This window comes from Lacerta agilis, chromosome 5 (genome assembly GCF_009819535.1).
Source record: "Lacerta agilis isolate rLacAgi1 chromosome 5, rLacAgi1.pri, whole genome shotgun sequence".
NCBI classification, from domain to species: Eukaryota; Metazoa; Chordata; class Lepidosauria; order Squamata; family Lacertidae; genus Lacerta; species Lacerta agilis.
Window position 1 is genome coordinate 17,939,133 of NC_046316.1, and position 16,730 is coordinate 17,955,862.

General features: G+C 46.1%; 1 protein-coding gene across 1 annotated transcript in view; it reads left to right on the plus strand.

Moving 5' to 3' along the window:
* Positions 1-509: 509 nt before the first annotated feature.
* The window catches only part of PRXL2A (peroxiredoxin like 2A), a 32,634-nt gene continuing 16,413 nt past the window's right edge, over positions 510-16,730 (plus strand). The window contains exon 1 of the mRNA XM_033148767.1: positions 510-592. The gene's annotated coding sequence lies outside the window, so the exon portion shown is untranslated. The remainder of the gene's footprint in view (positions 593-16,730) is intronic.

A 16,730-nucleotide genomic window follows, 5' to 3' on the forward strand; every position in this document is an offset into this window, starting at 1 on the left:
GATAACTAGAGCATGCACCACTCTGGCGAGACAGTCCGCATGCAGGTAGGGTCTCATCCTGCGTACCAGATGGAGCTGGTAGGCAGCCGCCCTGGACAAAGAATCTCAGCTAAAGCATCCATGACAGATGGTCATCCAACCACTGCTTTAAAACCTCCAAGGAAGGAGAGTCCGCAACCTTCCGCTGTCCCGTCCCCCGTCCCCCCAGCAGGGACTCAAGGCGGCTTACAGAGAAAAATCACAGGCGCCCATGGCCTGGCCAGCAGCAGCAGCTGATAATGGCACGCTCGCGCCTTAGGCAACGCTGCCCGCAGCATACGCAGAGCGGGGGAAGCCTGCGGCCAGCTCGCCTCTTTCCCCTGCCATCAATCAGCGTGCGGGGGATTGATTAGTCAGCCTGGGAGCGCGTTGAGGCGCACCCCCTCCCTCCCTCCCTCCCTCCCTCCCGCTCCCAGGCTCGAAGGTTGCAACAAAGCAAAGTCTCCTTGGCGTCGCTTGCAGGTAGCGGGGGAGGCGCGCCTGATCAGCGGCCGCAGTTGCAGCAGGGGAGGCGCTGAGCCCGCGCGAGCATCTCTGCAGGAGCTGCTGCGGTGTGAGTATCCCGATGTCCCTGCAATAGCCCGGCCGCGGGAGGGCGGAGAGAGGGAGGGAATAAAACAGCAATATTCCCTGATGCAGATAAAGGGAAATCCACGCTCGGTTGTTACTTGGGGAAACAAACAAACAAAAAACGCAGGCAGGCAGGGAATAAAAGCAATATTCCCAGCAGCCCCCCCCCCAAAAGGGGGGCGGAATTCACGATTGATTGTCCTTGGAAAAAAAGAAGGCAGGCAGGGAATAACAATACTCCCAGCAGCCAAAAAAGAAGAAAAGAAAAGAAAAGAGGGGAATCCACTCTCGGTTGACCCTTGAAAAATGCACAGGCAGGGAGGGAATAATAACAATATTATTATTATTGTTGCCCTGCAGCCAAAATAAAGGGGAAATCTAGGCTTGGTGGTCTATTATAAGAAATAATATTCCATACCGTGGGGGGGGGGTCCACTCTGCTGTGTCCCTTGGAAAAACCTTGTCAGGGCTGCCTGGAAGCCGAGTGGCTTGTAGGTTTTCTCCCAACTGGCTGAACGGAGCCGCTGTATGGAGTATGGAGGAGAGGGGGGAGGATGCATAAAATTTACCAAGAAAGGATCGCCTCTTTTAAAGGCAAAACTTTTTTTTCTCTCTCTTTTTGGAAAGCATTTATAATTGCCTCCCCCCATCTCATTGCAATGTAATTATATGTTAATCTAGTTAGATATAATCTTGTCGCCCCCTCCCCAAGTTAAGTGCCCCAATTTGGAAGTTCTGCTGAAATTATTATCAAATGATTGATGGTCCTTCATCCTTAACCCAGGGCAGGTTACAGCAGTAAATCACTATATGAAAAGCAACTTATAACTATAAAAATGAAAAGGTAGGGTCCTAAAAACGACACTTTGCTCATGGTGCAGCAGTAAAGCTGCTAGCATATTTGCAAAGCTAAGCGGGGTCCAGTATGGTTTCAAATTGGATGGGGGAATGTGTGTTGAAATTCCTGCATTGCAGGGGGTTGGACTAGGTGACCATTGGGGGCCTTCCAACTTTGCGATTCTATATTTCTAACTGCAAAGTAAGAGGAGCAATATTTACCATATTGGCTCTAGGACGTTGTACTAGAATCAACAGACTTTATAGAGCTGGAAGGGGGCAGATAGACCCTCTGATCCAACACCTTGCCAGTCTGGGAATCTTGCAACTAAAAGCTTCCCTAAAACATGACCATCCAGCCATCACTTAAAGATCTTCAGCAAAGCACCCTGAGGAAGTCTGTCCCACTGCTGAACCTAAAGAAGCTTCTACAGTGGTACCTCAGGTTACATACACTTCAGGTTACAGACTCCGCTAACCCAGAAATAACGCTTCAGGTTAAGAACTTCGCTTCAGGATAAGAACAGAAATCGTGCTCCGGCGGCAAAGCGGCCGGAGGAGGTCCCATTAGCTAAAGTGGTGCTTCAGGTTAAGAACAGTTTCAGGTCAAGAACGGACCTCCGGAACGAATTAAGTACGTAACCAGAGGTACCACTGTACAAATGTTTAGGTGAAATCTTGCTTTCTTGCAGTTGTATTGACTCTTGAGAAAATGAAAGTCATGGCTTTCAGATTTTTTTATTTTTATTTTTTAAAAGCATATTCTGAAAGATTATTGCTGTCTGTAAAGATTGAGGAGACGCTGTATACTGTTATAGGTAATTTCTGTACTGGATAGCCTAGAATGTACTGTATTAATAGTTTAGGGTTGTTTGTTTGTTTGCTTGTTTGTTTGTTTTGCAGTTTTATTTGTTGTTTGAATATTCCTGAATGAATGTAAATAAATAAATAAATAAATAAATCAGTTCCTTATGAGGACTTCAGCAGAGTTTATCCAAATATTCCATTTTATCGGAATTATTGTGGCTTAGATTTCAGGCACCATTTCAACCTTTGATTTGTGAGGTTCAACAAAGGCTTTGTTTTTCAAATGGTAAAGAAGCAGCCTATTTTAAGAAGCAGGTTCCCAGCTGACCAGAAAATAGCTAGCTTGGCTTACTCTCCTGTCTTTCAAAGCACTTTGATGTGCGTAAATTGGCAGGTGTCTTCTCTCCCCCCCCCCCTAAAAAGATAAACATTAGCACACTAATGTCTGCACATGAAGGCAGTATTAAAACTGTTACAGCGGTGGATCGAAAGGTTGGCAGCCCTATTTAAAAGCAAAATATTGCAGCTGGTTTAGATAGCCGTGTTGATTTATTCTTGTCTCCCTGGTTTTAAACACACGTGCGCTTGAGTTGGTATGTATTTCGTTTTGAACATAAGGAGAACAGAGCTGGGAATTGAGTAAATCTTTTGTGACCTGAATACTGTGGGGAGGCCATGCAAACCCATTGTGTAACAGATGGCGTATTTAGAAATAACCCTTTACATTAATCAAACAGTTCTGCTTTGTTTTGAAATAATCCTCACTTTAAAGTGAGGATTAACTTGGTATCTTGTGCATGAGATCAGCATCTTGGGGCTCCATGCATTTACCTGGGATTAAGACCTGCCTGCCGGCATAGCTGAAAGCTTCTGATAACTGGTTTGCTATTTGTGTAACATTTTTCCTCAGAACCAAATTCACAAGATTAGGGGTATATATATATATATATCTCTCACATATGCCAGTAGTAAGTGCTTGGCATTGCTGATGAAGTCGAATGAGTAGGGGGAACAACCCACAATTGCAGTTTTGAAAGTTTCGGTGTGCCATCTTGATTTAACACTGCAAATTTTCAAAAGTAGGGGGGGTCCATGGCTTGGTTTTTGAAAAATGGGGTCTGAAGTACTAGTGAGGTTTGTGGGACGGGGTTATTGGTTTTTTGTTTTTGTTCTTATTGTGATAGGTATTTTGTGCTTTCATTTGGTAGTGTTATGCTATAAACCGCCCTGTGATCTTTGGATGAAGGGTGGTATATTATTATTCTTATTATTAAGCACAAGAGTTCTCTCCCATGGCCCTGCCCGCCTGTTAAACGTGGCCCATGGTTTATGAGGCAAGAGGAGATAAGCATCCAGGCCGCAGGCCAGATCAAATTCCCCACCCCCGCCTTATACTGAGTCACATTACAGATTCCTATATTGCAGTGATGCTGTCTGGCATCTGCTCTTCAAGACCCCAGGTAAAAGTCTTTCCCAGTCCAGCTGCCTTGGTTCCTCTAATTAGAGACCTGAGGCCTTCTGTATGCTCTGCCCCTCCTTATAGCTCCAGGTTGATTTGTAAACCAGGCAGGGCTATAAATAAAACATTTAAATGCCACTGCATTGGTGGGGCTCCCGAAATGAATTGTTTTGCTGCCAAATGGTGAGTGTGCACAAAAGTGCCTTTGGATTTGCCCTTTGATCGTCAGGGGTTTGCCAGATCTGCTCCTGGCTTCGCAGCTCATAGACGTTGCTGCGGGGAGGGTGGGGGCAACAGACTCTGAGCTGAATGGAGTGGCATATGCCTTTGAATGTATAGCGATCCGGGGGGGGACTGACTCACCCAAGAGAAATGAGATACTAATGATTAAAAGAGCTGCTTAATTGTTCTTGGCCAGGCTGATCAAAGGCAAAAGGAGTGAAGAGCTTACATCTGCATTCTCTCTTACTGAGTAATCCACATCTGTTGGGTGCAGTGAATGGTCTGGGAACACCCACCCCTGTACCCTTGTTGGCATCTGTCTTGTCTCAAGAGTCAATAGAGTGCGTCTCCGGGAGTGAAGTCAAACCGCTGCATTAGGAACATGGAACCGACCTCTATGGGTGCAAGCCTAGGCAGTATGTATGAAGTTCCTGGGCTGCCCAGATGACAAGACCCCCCTCTTGGCCTCGCTGATATGGTCCAAAGGAAAGCAGAGCAATACGTTTGGTACCAGCTTGGTTGCAGGAGTTGCTGGAAGGAGGCGTACAAAGTGCTATCCAACTGTCTTGAGGACTCCACTCCAAATTTATGTAGGGCAGTGGTATCCAAATGTTTTTCAAAGAAGGCCAGATTTGATGAAGTGGAGGGCCGTGGGGGCCGACCAAAGTTGTTGACCTTTTTTTAAGAGTTGGAGTTGTTGAGCTTCTTTTAGGATTGAAGTTGTTGAGGGGTTGGTTTTTTTAAGGATTTTATCCCAGGAAATAAACTGCCACAGGGGCCAGATTAAACCGTCCAGCGGGCCAAATTAGGCCCTTGAAATGGACTTTGACATGCCTGATGTAGGGTCTACTCCTTAGCCTTTTCTTCTCCCAAAGATGTCCCACAAGGCAGTGGAGGTTTAGGATCAGAGTTTTCCTTCTCCTAGATAGGCTACCTTCCCAGGTGGACGATTCCCATCTGCCCCTCACTTCCCTCTACAGCATGTGCAGAAACCACCACCTTGACCATTGGACCTGCTATTGTTCTCATCCACTCAATCCACCAGAGCCTGTCTCTGCATGCATAGGAAGTCTCTAACTCACTGAGGGTTTGAGACCCACCGACCACCTTCCCCTCATTTTGCCAGTCAGTTGAAGCCATTCCCAGAATGTGGCCACTGTTGCATGCAGACAGCTTCTAGGGGCCACCGGTGAGAATTGGGTGTAGGGTGTGGACCAGTGTAGACAATCTACTGCAGAAGTAGCGTGATGAGGTAATACCCCCCTTCCCTAACATCCCATACACCCCATCACTGGAAGAAATAGAGGTGCAGATCTGGTTAGTGACTGGTTGGGGGTCACCATAAGCTCCAAGAGAGCAATCTGTGAAAGCAATTTGTCTCCCAAGGAGTTCAGGGTGACAGACAGAGATTATCACATCACACTCTTCCAGCAACCTTGGGGAGTGGTTTAGCGAAAGAGTGTGTGGGTGATACTGAGGGGCCCTTGGTGATTTTTTTTTCACTTGATGTGCACCACTTTACACTTGTTTACATTGAATTGTGTCTGCCATTTTTACTGCCCACTCACCCAGATTGGACAGAACGTTTTGGAGCTCTTGCAACCCCTTTTTGTTTTAACAATATATAATATCCTCAGCAAACTTGGCTACCTCACTGTTCATCCCTAACACTAAATAACTCATACACAAGTTAAAAAGTCCAAATACTGATCCTCAAACTGTCGGGGTTTGGGTGCTGGAGCTCCTCGTGCACGGCCTTGGGCTGGTTATGCACGAGGTACCAGTTGCGGGGAAAGCGGCCAGCGTTCCGCGTGCTTTTGAGCACGGTCGCCGGCCAAGCCTCACAGTCTGAAGGATGATGAGTAAGCCAATTGACGACTCCGATAGTGTGTGAGTTCCTAATTGCCTTCTTTAATGAAAAGTTGCCTCGTGAAATAAAATATATACCCTGACTCTGAATAGACGGACCAGTTTAAAGAAATCAAAAATTTTACTTTACTCCCCCCGTTAACCCCAAAGGAAGACAGACACCGGTTGTATCTTTAGTGGCTTCGGCAGAACCCGCATAGGCTCGTCCCCTAAGCTAAGTTCCCCTAAGCTTAAAGACCCTGCGCGCCCAATCTTCCGCGAGGCTAACTAAATAAACTAAAACCGAAATATCTTCCGCGGGCCTAACCCTAGGCTAACCTATAAGAAAACCTAACTAAGGCTAAACCGAATGATCTTCCGCGATCTAACTCTAACTAAGGAAAAACCCATCCAACCCGTCCAGCCCGCTCCTAGCCCCTTAAACTAAACTTGACTTCAACTAAAACCCAACTAAAAGAACATAAGAAGAACGTGCGGTCTCGTGCTACTCCTCCTGCCTAAGCGGGGTGCCTCTGCCTTTTATTAGGGAACAAACGTGACATCATCATTAGTACTTCAACCAATAAAATCACTGTTGCTGCCCTCCAAAAGGGCGGGAAGCAAGTTTAACGCTCATTAACAACTTTGAACATGACCGGATCTACAAAATAAAGGCGGATTAATCTTGTAAGTGAATCACACTATTCATTCATGCTTTCACTTTCACTTTTGCGCGCAATTATACCAAAAGTAGACCTTGAAAAACTCATAAAATAACCAATTAATATGAATCCATGGCGGATCCGTGAAACGTATTCCGACATATCATCTTTCTTTTTTTTGTTTTAAATTAAATTAATTTTGATTTAGTTATATAAAAAAAAAATTAGAGATATCATAAGCATTTATCTGACATAAACATTACCATTTGTTTTGATATAAACCTCGACATGAAAAGGCAAAGCGTCAACAGTGCTGACAGTGTCCACATCAAGACTGTGATATAAACACCAGCAAAACCATCAACATCCACCCCCTTTATAAGAGGAAATACTTGTACAATAATGTAGCAATAAAATCATGAAAATAACAAACCACTAGCCGAACATAAAAGTGATCGATCCGATACACTGTAAACCTTTTAGGCATATATAAATACTTCAATATGTAGTGTAACACAACAAATTACCTTATAAGCATGTATACTTTCGCGTGCAGCGTAAAACAACAAATTACTCCCCAAACACAAGAGAGGACCTGATGCAGGTCCAAAATTAAGAATAACGGATAACGACTGCCCAAACATAAGAGAGGTCCCGATCCGGGACCCAAAATTAAAGTATAACTAGAGCTGGGGCTACATAGCCTACCCAGACCCCTCCCCCATTTTTTTTAATTTTTTATTTGGAAAACTTAAGTAAAATGGATAAGGTAACAGAAAAGGGTTGTGGCTCTGAGGCTACAGAATCGAGGGAACTTTAGATTCTGGACTTACCACAGCGACCACAGGTAACGGGGAACTAGGGTCCGATTCCAGAGAGGGGATTTAAGCCACCTATGTACAAGTGGTTTTTCGCCACAAGAGGGGATTTAAGCTACCTACATAAAGGTGTCCCAGCCAGGATGAGGATTTAAACCATCTACGCAAGGGTTTCCAGCGAAACGAGATGGGAATTAAACCAACTACATAAGGGTCTCCCATGAACAGCAGGAAACAAGGTGAAGGGAAAAGCTGGGAACCTGGTTTACTGCCAAAGGTAGCATATAGAGGGGGATTTTTCAAAGAAAATAGGGGTACCAAAAGGGTAGGACGCCACCAGACTTGACATATATATCTTGAACAAATCCGAGAATGACCAATTCTTTGACCAAAGGAAGTATTTCAAATAAGGCATATAAGTGTTACCACATTTTGAATTACAACTTTTGCAAGCACAACGAGGAGATTTAGGATCATTGAAATAAAACATATATGCATGAATATGTCTATGACTAGAACTGCACAAAGACAATGTTTTTAACCTTGCATAAACATTTCCATATCATCAAAATTGTGACGCTCTAAATGGAAACCATTTCAGAAAAGCTTTGCATATATAAACATCCATATCATTAATTATCAAGCTATAAGGAAAACACATGTAACATGCGAGGCGGATATTTCAAGAAGCATACAAAGGTAAATATGCAATTTTTACAAGTACAATATAAAGTACAAGACAGGTTTAGAACTGCAAAATGGTGTTGGAGAGGAGGATGAAGACGATGAATGAGTTGCCGGTCGTCTTCTTCTCCGACTACACATGACCATGTAGAAGAAATAGTCCTGGAACTCAGGAAAAGTTCATGGAGCTCAGGAAAGTACTGAAACATCGAGTTCTGAAGAAACAACGATACCTGTAGAAGAAAGGAGGTTAAGCAAGCAAATCAAGGTGATCTGCTAGTGAATGCAGGTATGAGAGTAACTGGAACAAATCTAGGCAGCCAGGAACCAAGGGGCTGCCCAGAGGCAAACAAAAGGCATAGGTTGAGGATAATTGAAGAGTTGCTGCATTTGACACTGGAAACTAGTGCAGTCAAACAACGAGGTGGATATTCTCAGCATGCTGTTAATATAGAGGATAATAAAGAAACAGGAATCTAGCCAAAGAACCAAGAGTTCCGCCGGGAGTTATAGTTTTTCAATCAACCACTGCCAAAGTCAGCACTGAACATAACAAGGAATGTTCCATGGCTGGCAATTGGATCATTGAATAAAGGAAAAGTGAATAGATGTGAGCAATGCAGAAAAGAACAATGCACTTTTGTAACAGTGCTTGCCAGGGGCTTGTGGAGAGAATGAGCTCTTTAATTAGGGCCTCTGCTGCGACGAGCTTCTCGGATGTCAGCGGCCATTGGTCGACCCACACAGGGGGTCCTTCCTTCCATGTGAGTGGAAGTGCATGAACTGGCGCTGATGCAGAGGCCCACATCAAAAATGAGTGTGGATAACAGTTCTTGCTTTAGACAATAAGTCTCTACCCCAAAGGGTGATAGGCACATCCATAACAAGTGGACGGAGCTGCACCATGGAGCCTGAGTCTGACTGGAAGGTAATCGGATGCACACTCTGGTGGGCGGGTTCGAAACCTCCGACTCCGAAGACTTCCTGGGTGACAGTCATTGCCCACTGGTCAGGCCAATCTTTTCTGGCGATCACTGTGACATCTGCGCCTGTATCAAGAAGACCCTTGATCTTTCGTCCACCCATTTCTAAGACGAGATGAGGGCGTTCTTCTGTAATCTTGATTAGCGCCATTGCTGCCTGAGGAGGCAAAGAGTCTACAGGAGCTGTAGGCGTAGAAGTAAGCAAATAGAGTCTGGCAATTTCTAAACCTTTTGTTAGGACACAAGGAACAGTTGAAAATCCTGGAATCAGCAACTGCGATGAATCTGTGATTCGAACTAGGCCTGCAGTCAATGTGACTGTGGCAGGGAGGCGATCCATCCTAGGCAGGATAAGGCAAATTGAGGTGTCTGGGAATGGACCACGAATGGATGTTGGCAATTGCTGAGCAAACCATGGATTTGAAAAATAACAGTCCTCTGTTAAGAAGAGTGGTATACCTGGGACAGAAGATTCTTCTTGTTCTTCGTCAGCAGTGTCTGAAGACATCTTTTTGGCTTCGGGTTTTTTGTATTGCTGAAGTTGGCAACTCTGAAGCTGCTTGGCGTTGAGTTGGCAAACTTGAGGTTCTTCCGTTGGTAAAAGTTGCTGATGCTGTTGAACCTGTTGGCATTCAGTCAGTTGTGCATCAAACTGGCAGGATGGAACTTCTTCTTTGACACGAGGCAGTAGAAGTTGTTGTTCCTGATAGTTGTTTGGTTGTGGCGGGCTGAGCTTAAAAGCTGGAGGTGACACAAAGGTGTGGACATTGTTAACTGGAGTGATGTTGAAGCTTCCACAAGAGGGAGCTGGCTCACTCACTTGCATTCTTTGGCCACATGGAAAGTGATCATCAGCTGGGTTGCAACTTGAACACTGCTGTTTCATCAAGGGCAAATGTCCTTCAATGACAGATTGACCTTGATTTGAAGATGAATAAAGCTCAGGAGTTGCGAGATTGATCTCAGTAGGATGTCTTCTCAACGTTGAAGGCAATTCTGCGATCAGAGACTTGACTGTGATTGCTTGCTGTGAAGCGGGGGTGACATCAGCTGGAACTGAAGGGCGGTCAGCAGAAGGTGAACTGAATGCTGTGTTCTCTACTGGAACCCTTTGAATAGGTAAGGCAGATGATGAAACCTCTGGAACCTGAATGCTTGATGAGGTCACATCTTTTCTCTGGACATCTGGAGAGTAGATATCTCTTTGGATCACTCTTTTTTCCTGATGACCTGGATAAGGAGTAGCGTTGTTCACCTTTCTGGGATGGTTGACCTTCATGATGTTCTTGAACTTGCACCCTATTGTTTTACCGGGGCCGGGGCGCGGCCCGCAGAACCGTTTCCCTGAACTGGAGATGAGGTAGGTGATGTATTTTGTGGATTCAAGCGACAATCGTTTGCCCAATGAAATCCTTTCTGACAGATGGGACATCTCTCTGGCGGCTTGGCAGAAGGCCTTGGCGTTGTTGTGCACTGCGACCGGAAATGCCCATCGCCTCCACACCCATAGCACTTCTTGACCGGCGTAGAGCTGTCTTGACGTGGCATCTGTACCGCAGCTGCCAAGAGCTGTGCTTTGTAGGAGTGGGTACCGACATTCTGGCAGACGCGTAGCATCTCAGTCAATGTGGCATCTGGACGAGCTGCAACTGCTGTTAGGGCATTCTTGCAGTCATCATTGGCATTTTCAAAGGCAAGTTGTTTTGTCAGCATGTTTCTGGCATGACGATCTTCTATCTGGCGTTCCACTGCAACAATCAGGCGATCCACGAAGTCCCCATAAGGTTCTTTTGGACCTTGCCTAACTGCAGCGAATCCTGATACTGAGCTAGCATCTGTGCGATTGGGTAGTCTGCGCCAAGCTTTGACTACAATGTCTGCTATGGTGACAAGTGCAGCATCAGGTATGGCTAGCTGTTGATTGAGATTGGAGTAATGTCCTGATCCTGTGAGCATATCTTCTGTGGCAAGTGGCGTTGCACGTCTGGCTGCTACTTCTTTCCACTCTTGCAGGCACAGAAGAGCATCTGTAGGCGACAGGAAGGTGCGAAGAATCAACTTCCAATCAGATGGCAGAAGTCTACTAGTGGACAGTCCTTCAAGTAAACTTCTAGTATAAGGAGCTTGAAGTCCATTTTCGCGTATGGCTTTTCGCAGTTCACGTAGTGTTTCAAAAGGAATGGCTTGATATCTTGCAGGTTGTCCTCCATTAGCACGAATCACTGGAAAGATGTGCATTGGATCAGCACTAAAGTCTGTTTGTCCCAAAGCTGCTTCCAAAGCTTGGGTTCTGCAGATGGGCTGCATTGCTGTTGGATCTGTAGGTGGCATCAGCGAGTTTAAATCTTCTTGATGCTTTCCAAATGATGAGCCACTAGATGGCGTTAAAGAGTCTTTGACATCTGGATGCCTTGAAGATGGCTGACTATGAAGACAAGATGGCTGACTTGAAGTTGGATGAAGACAAGATGGCTGACTTGAAGTTGGATGAAGACAAGATGGCTGACTTGAAGTTGGAGCATAAGGTTGTTGGCTCTGTACTGCAAGTCCTGGCATCTGGATCATCATTGTTTGGCTTTGCTCTTGTCTTGGAATCTGCATTGGCATCGGAGGTGCTGAAGGGTTGGTAAATTGCTGTTGTGCTGCTTGCATTGAAGCTTGGATTGCTGTTGATTGGAAATCAGCTTGCTGCAAAACTGGAGCTGCTGGCTTGAGCGCGGCCTGCAGGGCAGCAGGGTTTGCTGGCAAAAAGGCTGCTTGCTGCTGCTGCTGCTGGATCGCTGGCAAAAGCGCGGCTTGCGATGGAGGAAGCGGGACCGTTGCTTGGAGCGAGGTCCGCGGCTGCTGCTGACTTGAAATCGCTGGCTGGTAAAAGGCCTGCGATGACTGCTGAGCGACTGGCGGTGGGGCAGTCCGCGGCGGGGCTTGAAAGGCCGACGGCGTCTGCTGCACCGGCACAGGCGGCAATGAATCTGGCAATGACAAATTGGACAAGGGCGAGTGCGTGTACGACAACGGGGCCTGAACTGGCTGCTGCGAGGGGGCCGAAAATGGCACAACCGCAAGCGGCAGCACAGGGGCACTATTAAAAGCAGTATTTCCCAAATTCACTGTTCCATTAAGCAAAACATTTCTTGGAGCGATTTGTTGAAAGCAGTTTCTTACTTTGCTCCATACCAATTGTACAGGAATTCCGATTTTCGGGTTGGCCATAAATTCTAACCCGATCCTTTCCCATGAGGCTAAATCTTTCGTTCCTTCCTTAGGGACCCAGGGACAAATTTCCCCAATGGTTTTAACTAAAAGCTCTACTTCTGATTCAGAGACAGGGTGACCATTTCTTTTCAAAAGGTACAATAAATCTTCACAAAATTTAACTTGAGCAGTTGAGAGTGAGGAGCCCATTTTTAACACTTTCCAAAACTTTTCCTCCCCCACCCGTAGGCTTCTACTAGGGGACACCGGTTCTACCCGTAGGCTTTAACCGAAAAACCTGGCACCCGTAGGCTTTAGCCAGAAAACCTCCGCCCCCACCCGTGGGCTTCTACTAGGGGCTACCGGCCCTACCCGTAGGCTTTGACCGAAAAACCTGGCACCCGTAGGCTTTTGCCAGAAAACCTTTCCCTCCCACCCGTAGGCTTTTTCGGGAGACACCGGCCCTACCCGTAGGCTTTGACCGAAAACCCTGGCACCCGTAGGCTTTTGCCAGACCCTGGCACCCGTAGGCTTTTGCCAGAACCCTTCCCACCCGTAGGCTTTAGGGAAGACCTCACTCTGCCCGTAGGCTTACACTAAACTCCTTGCCGCTCGACCCGGGGACCCCTTGGGGCAAAATATACGCGCGCGACTTCTATTTACACTACTTTGGGCAAGCGGTGGATTCGCGCTACTGCAGCGAAATCCTGGATAAACCGGGCCGTTATACCTCACCTCTCAACGTCTGTTTCCGAGCCACTTCCGATATGTTGCCTTTAACCGGAGTCTTCGTGGAAGCGATTTTTGACTACGCTTTGCCTCAGAGAGGGGCACCACTTGTCGGGGTTTGGGTGCTGGAGCTCCTCGTGCACGGCCTTGGGCTGGTTATGCACGAGGTACCAGTTGCGGGGAAAGCGGCCAGCGTTCCGCGTGCTTTTGAGCACGGTCGCCGGCCAAGCCTCACAGTCTGAAGGATGATGAGTAAGCCAATTGACGACTCCGATAGTGTGTGAGTTCCTAATTGCCTTCTTTAATGAAAAGTTGCCTCGTGAAATAAAATATATACCCTGACTCTGAATAGACGGACCAGTTTAAAGAAATCAAAAATTTTACTTTACTCCCCCCGTTAACCCCAAAGGAAGACAGACACCGGTTGTATCTTTAGTGGCTTCGGCAGAACCCGCATAGGCTCGTCCCCTAAGCTAAGTTCCCCTAAGCTTAAAGACCCTGCGCGCCCAATCTTCCGCGAGGCTAACTAAATAAACTAAAACCGAAATATCTTCCGCGGGCCTAACCCTAGGCTAACCTATAAGAAAACCTAACTAAGGCTAAACCGAATGATCTTCCGCGATCTAACTCTAACTAAGGAAAAACCCATCCAACCCGTCCAGCCCGCTCCTAGCCCCTTAAACTAAACTTGACTTCAACTAAAACCCAACTAAAAGAACATAAGAAGAACGTGCGGTCTCGTGCTACTCCTCCTGCCTAAGCGGGGTGCCTCTGCCTTTTATTAGGGAACAAACGTGACATCATCATTAGTACTTCAACCAATAAAATCACTGTTGCTGCCCTCCAAAAGGGCGGGAAGCAAGTTTAACGCTCATTAACAACTTTGAACATGACCGGATCTACAAAATAAAGGCGGATTAATCTTGTAAGTGAATCACACTATTCATTCATGCTTTCACTTTCACTTTTGCGCGCAATTATACCAAAAGTAGACCTTGAAAAACTCATAAAATAACCAATTAATATGAATCCATGGCGGATCCGTGAAACGTATTCCGACACTCAAACGACTCCACTTTCTGCATACCTCCAATGGGAGAACAATGCATTAATTCCTAGTCTCAGCTTCCTGTTTCTTAACCAGTTCCTGATCCACAATATGACCTCTCATGGCTATGACACTTAGGAGTGTTTACCGAATACCTTTGTCAAAAGGTTTTGGCCTCTTCTGACACCATCTTGCTGACTTGTGCCCTGGTGGTGGGGAGAGAAACCAGATCTGCGCCCCACATCCTTCTTCCATCCCATTTTTCCTTTGGAAACTTTGGGGAAAACGGGAGAAGGGGGATCACCTATGAAATACTTGCTTTGTTAGAATGAGTTAAATGCTTTTTAGTACAGGGTTTTGCACACCCAAATTGTGTAGTATGAAGATTGTCCTTCATATAAAACTCTATAGGACTGATGCCTGTGAATAGTGTGGACACCCAAATGCAAGAAGCATTTCTGCAAATGGGGTGCTACCATTGTCATGAGAGAAGCATGCTTGTGAATTGTCGCTTGTGAATTTCTGCCTCTGCCTTCCTCTGGTTGATGGTGCTTTCTTTTTCAACTCTTACATTTTGCCATCCGAGAAACAGGAAGAAACAAGATAGCAGGCCCTTTGGTACATTGGAGTACAGCAGTTTGCGGATCTTTCTCTAGCATTGGGTTTATTCACAATTTTGCTCGAACAGAACTAATGCATGAATACTTTTCAAACTGTATGCATTTATCTGGGAGCAAAGTCCACTAAACCCAAGTACGTCTTGCTTCTGAGTAAACGTGAATGGAATTGCTCTGTCAAATTTCAAAAAAATTATAATGCAACATAGTACCATTCTGTATGTTAATAATGATGCCTTATATGTTGTAAAAAAACAGTGAAATAAGTTTAGGTTTGATTTTGTTGTTGTTCAGTCGTTCAGTCGTGTCCGACTCTTTGTGACCCCATGGACCAGAGCACGCCAGGCACGCCTATCCTTCACTGCCTCCCGCAGTTTGGCAGGTTTGATAAGGAAGTATTTTATTTTCCTCTCCCGGAAACCCAGGGGGAGGGGAAGCCACCCCACCCTACCCCCAGCTCCCAAATTTATGGACATTTTACATCTCTAGCCATGTAGATAGGGCTTTTAAGATGGGCCCTCCTCACTTGTGATGGCAGTCCAACCATTCCTAAAACTGGGACATGGTTGTTTTTAATAAGCAAACAGATGCTATCTGAGTTGAGTGCAGAAACAGAAGCCTAGGCATTCAATGCATGCAAATGAGTGGTGACCACATTGGCATGCACTATAAAGGAATTGCATAATTACTTCACTGTCCCCGGCTTTCAACTCAGTTGATACTTGTTGTTGTTCAGTCGTTCCCCACTCATCGTGACCCCATGGACGTCAGGCACTCCTGTCTTCCACTGCCTCCCGCTGTTTGGTCAGACTCATGTTGGTAGCTTCCAGAACACGGTCCAACCATCTCATCCTCTGTCGTCCCCTTCTCCTTGTGCCCTCCATCTTTCCCAACATCAGGGTCTTTTCCAGGGAGTCTTCTCTTCTCACGAGGTGGCCAAAGTATTGGAGCCTCAGCTTCAGGATCTGTCCTTCCAGTGAGCACTACCATCAATCAACTCTAGATCAGCATTGCACTCCAAGAAAATGTAGGTGTTGTTGGAAGTTCCCACAGGTATCTGGTTGGCTAATGCGAGAACAGGATACTGGACTAAGATGGGCCATTGGCCATTTCCTCAATTCCTTCACCATGTAACCAGTACAGATTTCAGAATTGTGGGGCGGTGTCCAAACACTCAGGGTTTGCCTATATTCTTCTGTGCCTGCACCCATGCACATATCCCACCCACCCCCCACCCCATGGTGGTGACATAAACACTGCCAGAGGCAACAGGGTTCTGGTAATGGTTTAGAGTGGAGAACTTCAGCAGGAAAGTTTGTGTTGTGCGACGGTGTAAAAAGCTGTGTCTGATAAAATTCCCGCCCCTATGCCACAGCTAAAGTGGGTGCTTTTAAAAATGCTGTGTTCATCCTTGAAATTTAAGGACCTTGCTTAGACAGGTTAAACCTGCTGTGGCTTCTTCTTGCCGGATCACATTTTTTGGAGACACAGACCCTGCATGAACTTTGATCTCTCGTGTTTGCATAGTGGAGAGATAAATCCCAGGCTGAAGCGTTCTGGTTTTGCCTCTGTTCTTTATTTCAGCAAAACCTGCCACAATCATTTGCCACATCCCACAGTCAGTTTTGGAGATCTGGACTACACATTCAGATATGTTGTGTGGGGCAGCATTTGCTGGATCTGACCATTTCACAGAGAAATAGCTTAAGGAGAAGGCTAGTTTTTCCCAGCTTGGAGTGATGACAGGGAGGTGCTACTTAATGTCCGTCTCCATCCCCCCACTATACTTTCTCTCTCTCTCCCTCCCTCTCTCTCTCTCTCTCTCTCTCTCTAAGGGAAGGGTTGTTGCTCAGTGGTAGAACATCTGCTTGGAGTGCAGAAGGTCCCAGGTTCGATTTCTGCCTGAAATGCTAGAGAGCCACTGCTGGTCAACATAGTAGATAATACTATGCCACCCCAATCTCCACCAAGTAGTGCGATAGACTCATGCACTCACCATAGCTGTCAACCCTCCCTGCTATTTCCCAATGCTATAATAAGGGAATTTCCCGCAAACACGGCGAGTTGAGTTGATGCCAAAGAGCTCAATTTTGGTCTCATCTGACCACAACACTTTCACCCAGTTCTGCTCTGGGTCATCCAGATGTGCATTGGCAAACTACAGATGGGCCTGTACATGTGCTGTCTTGAGCAAGGGGACCTTGCGGGCTCT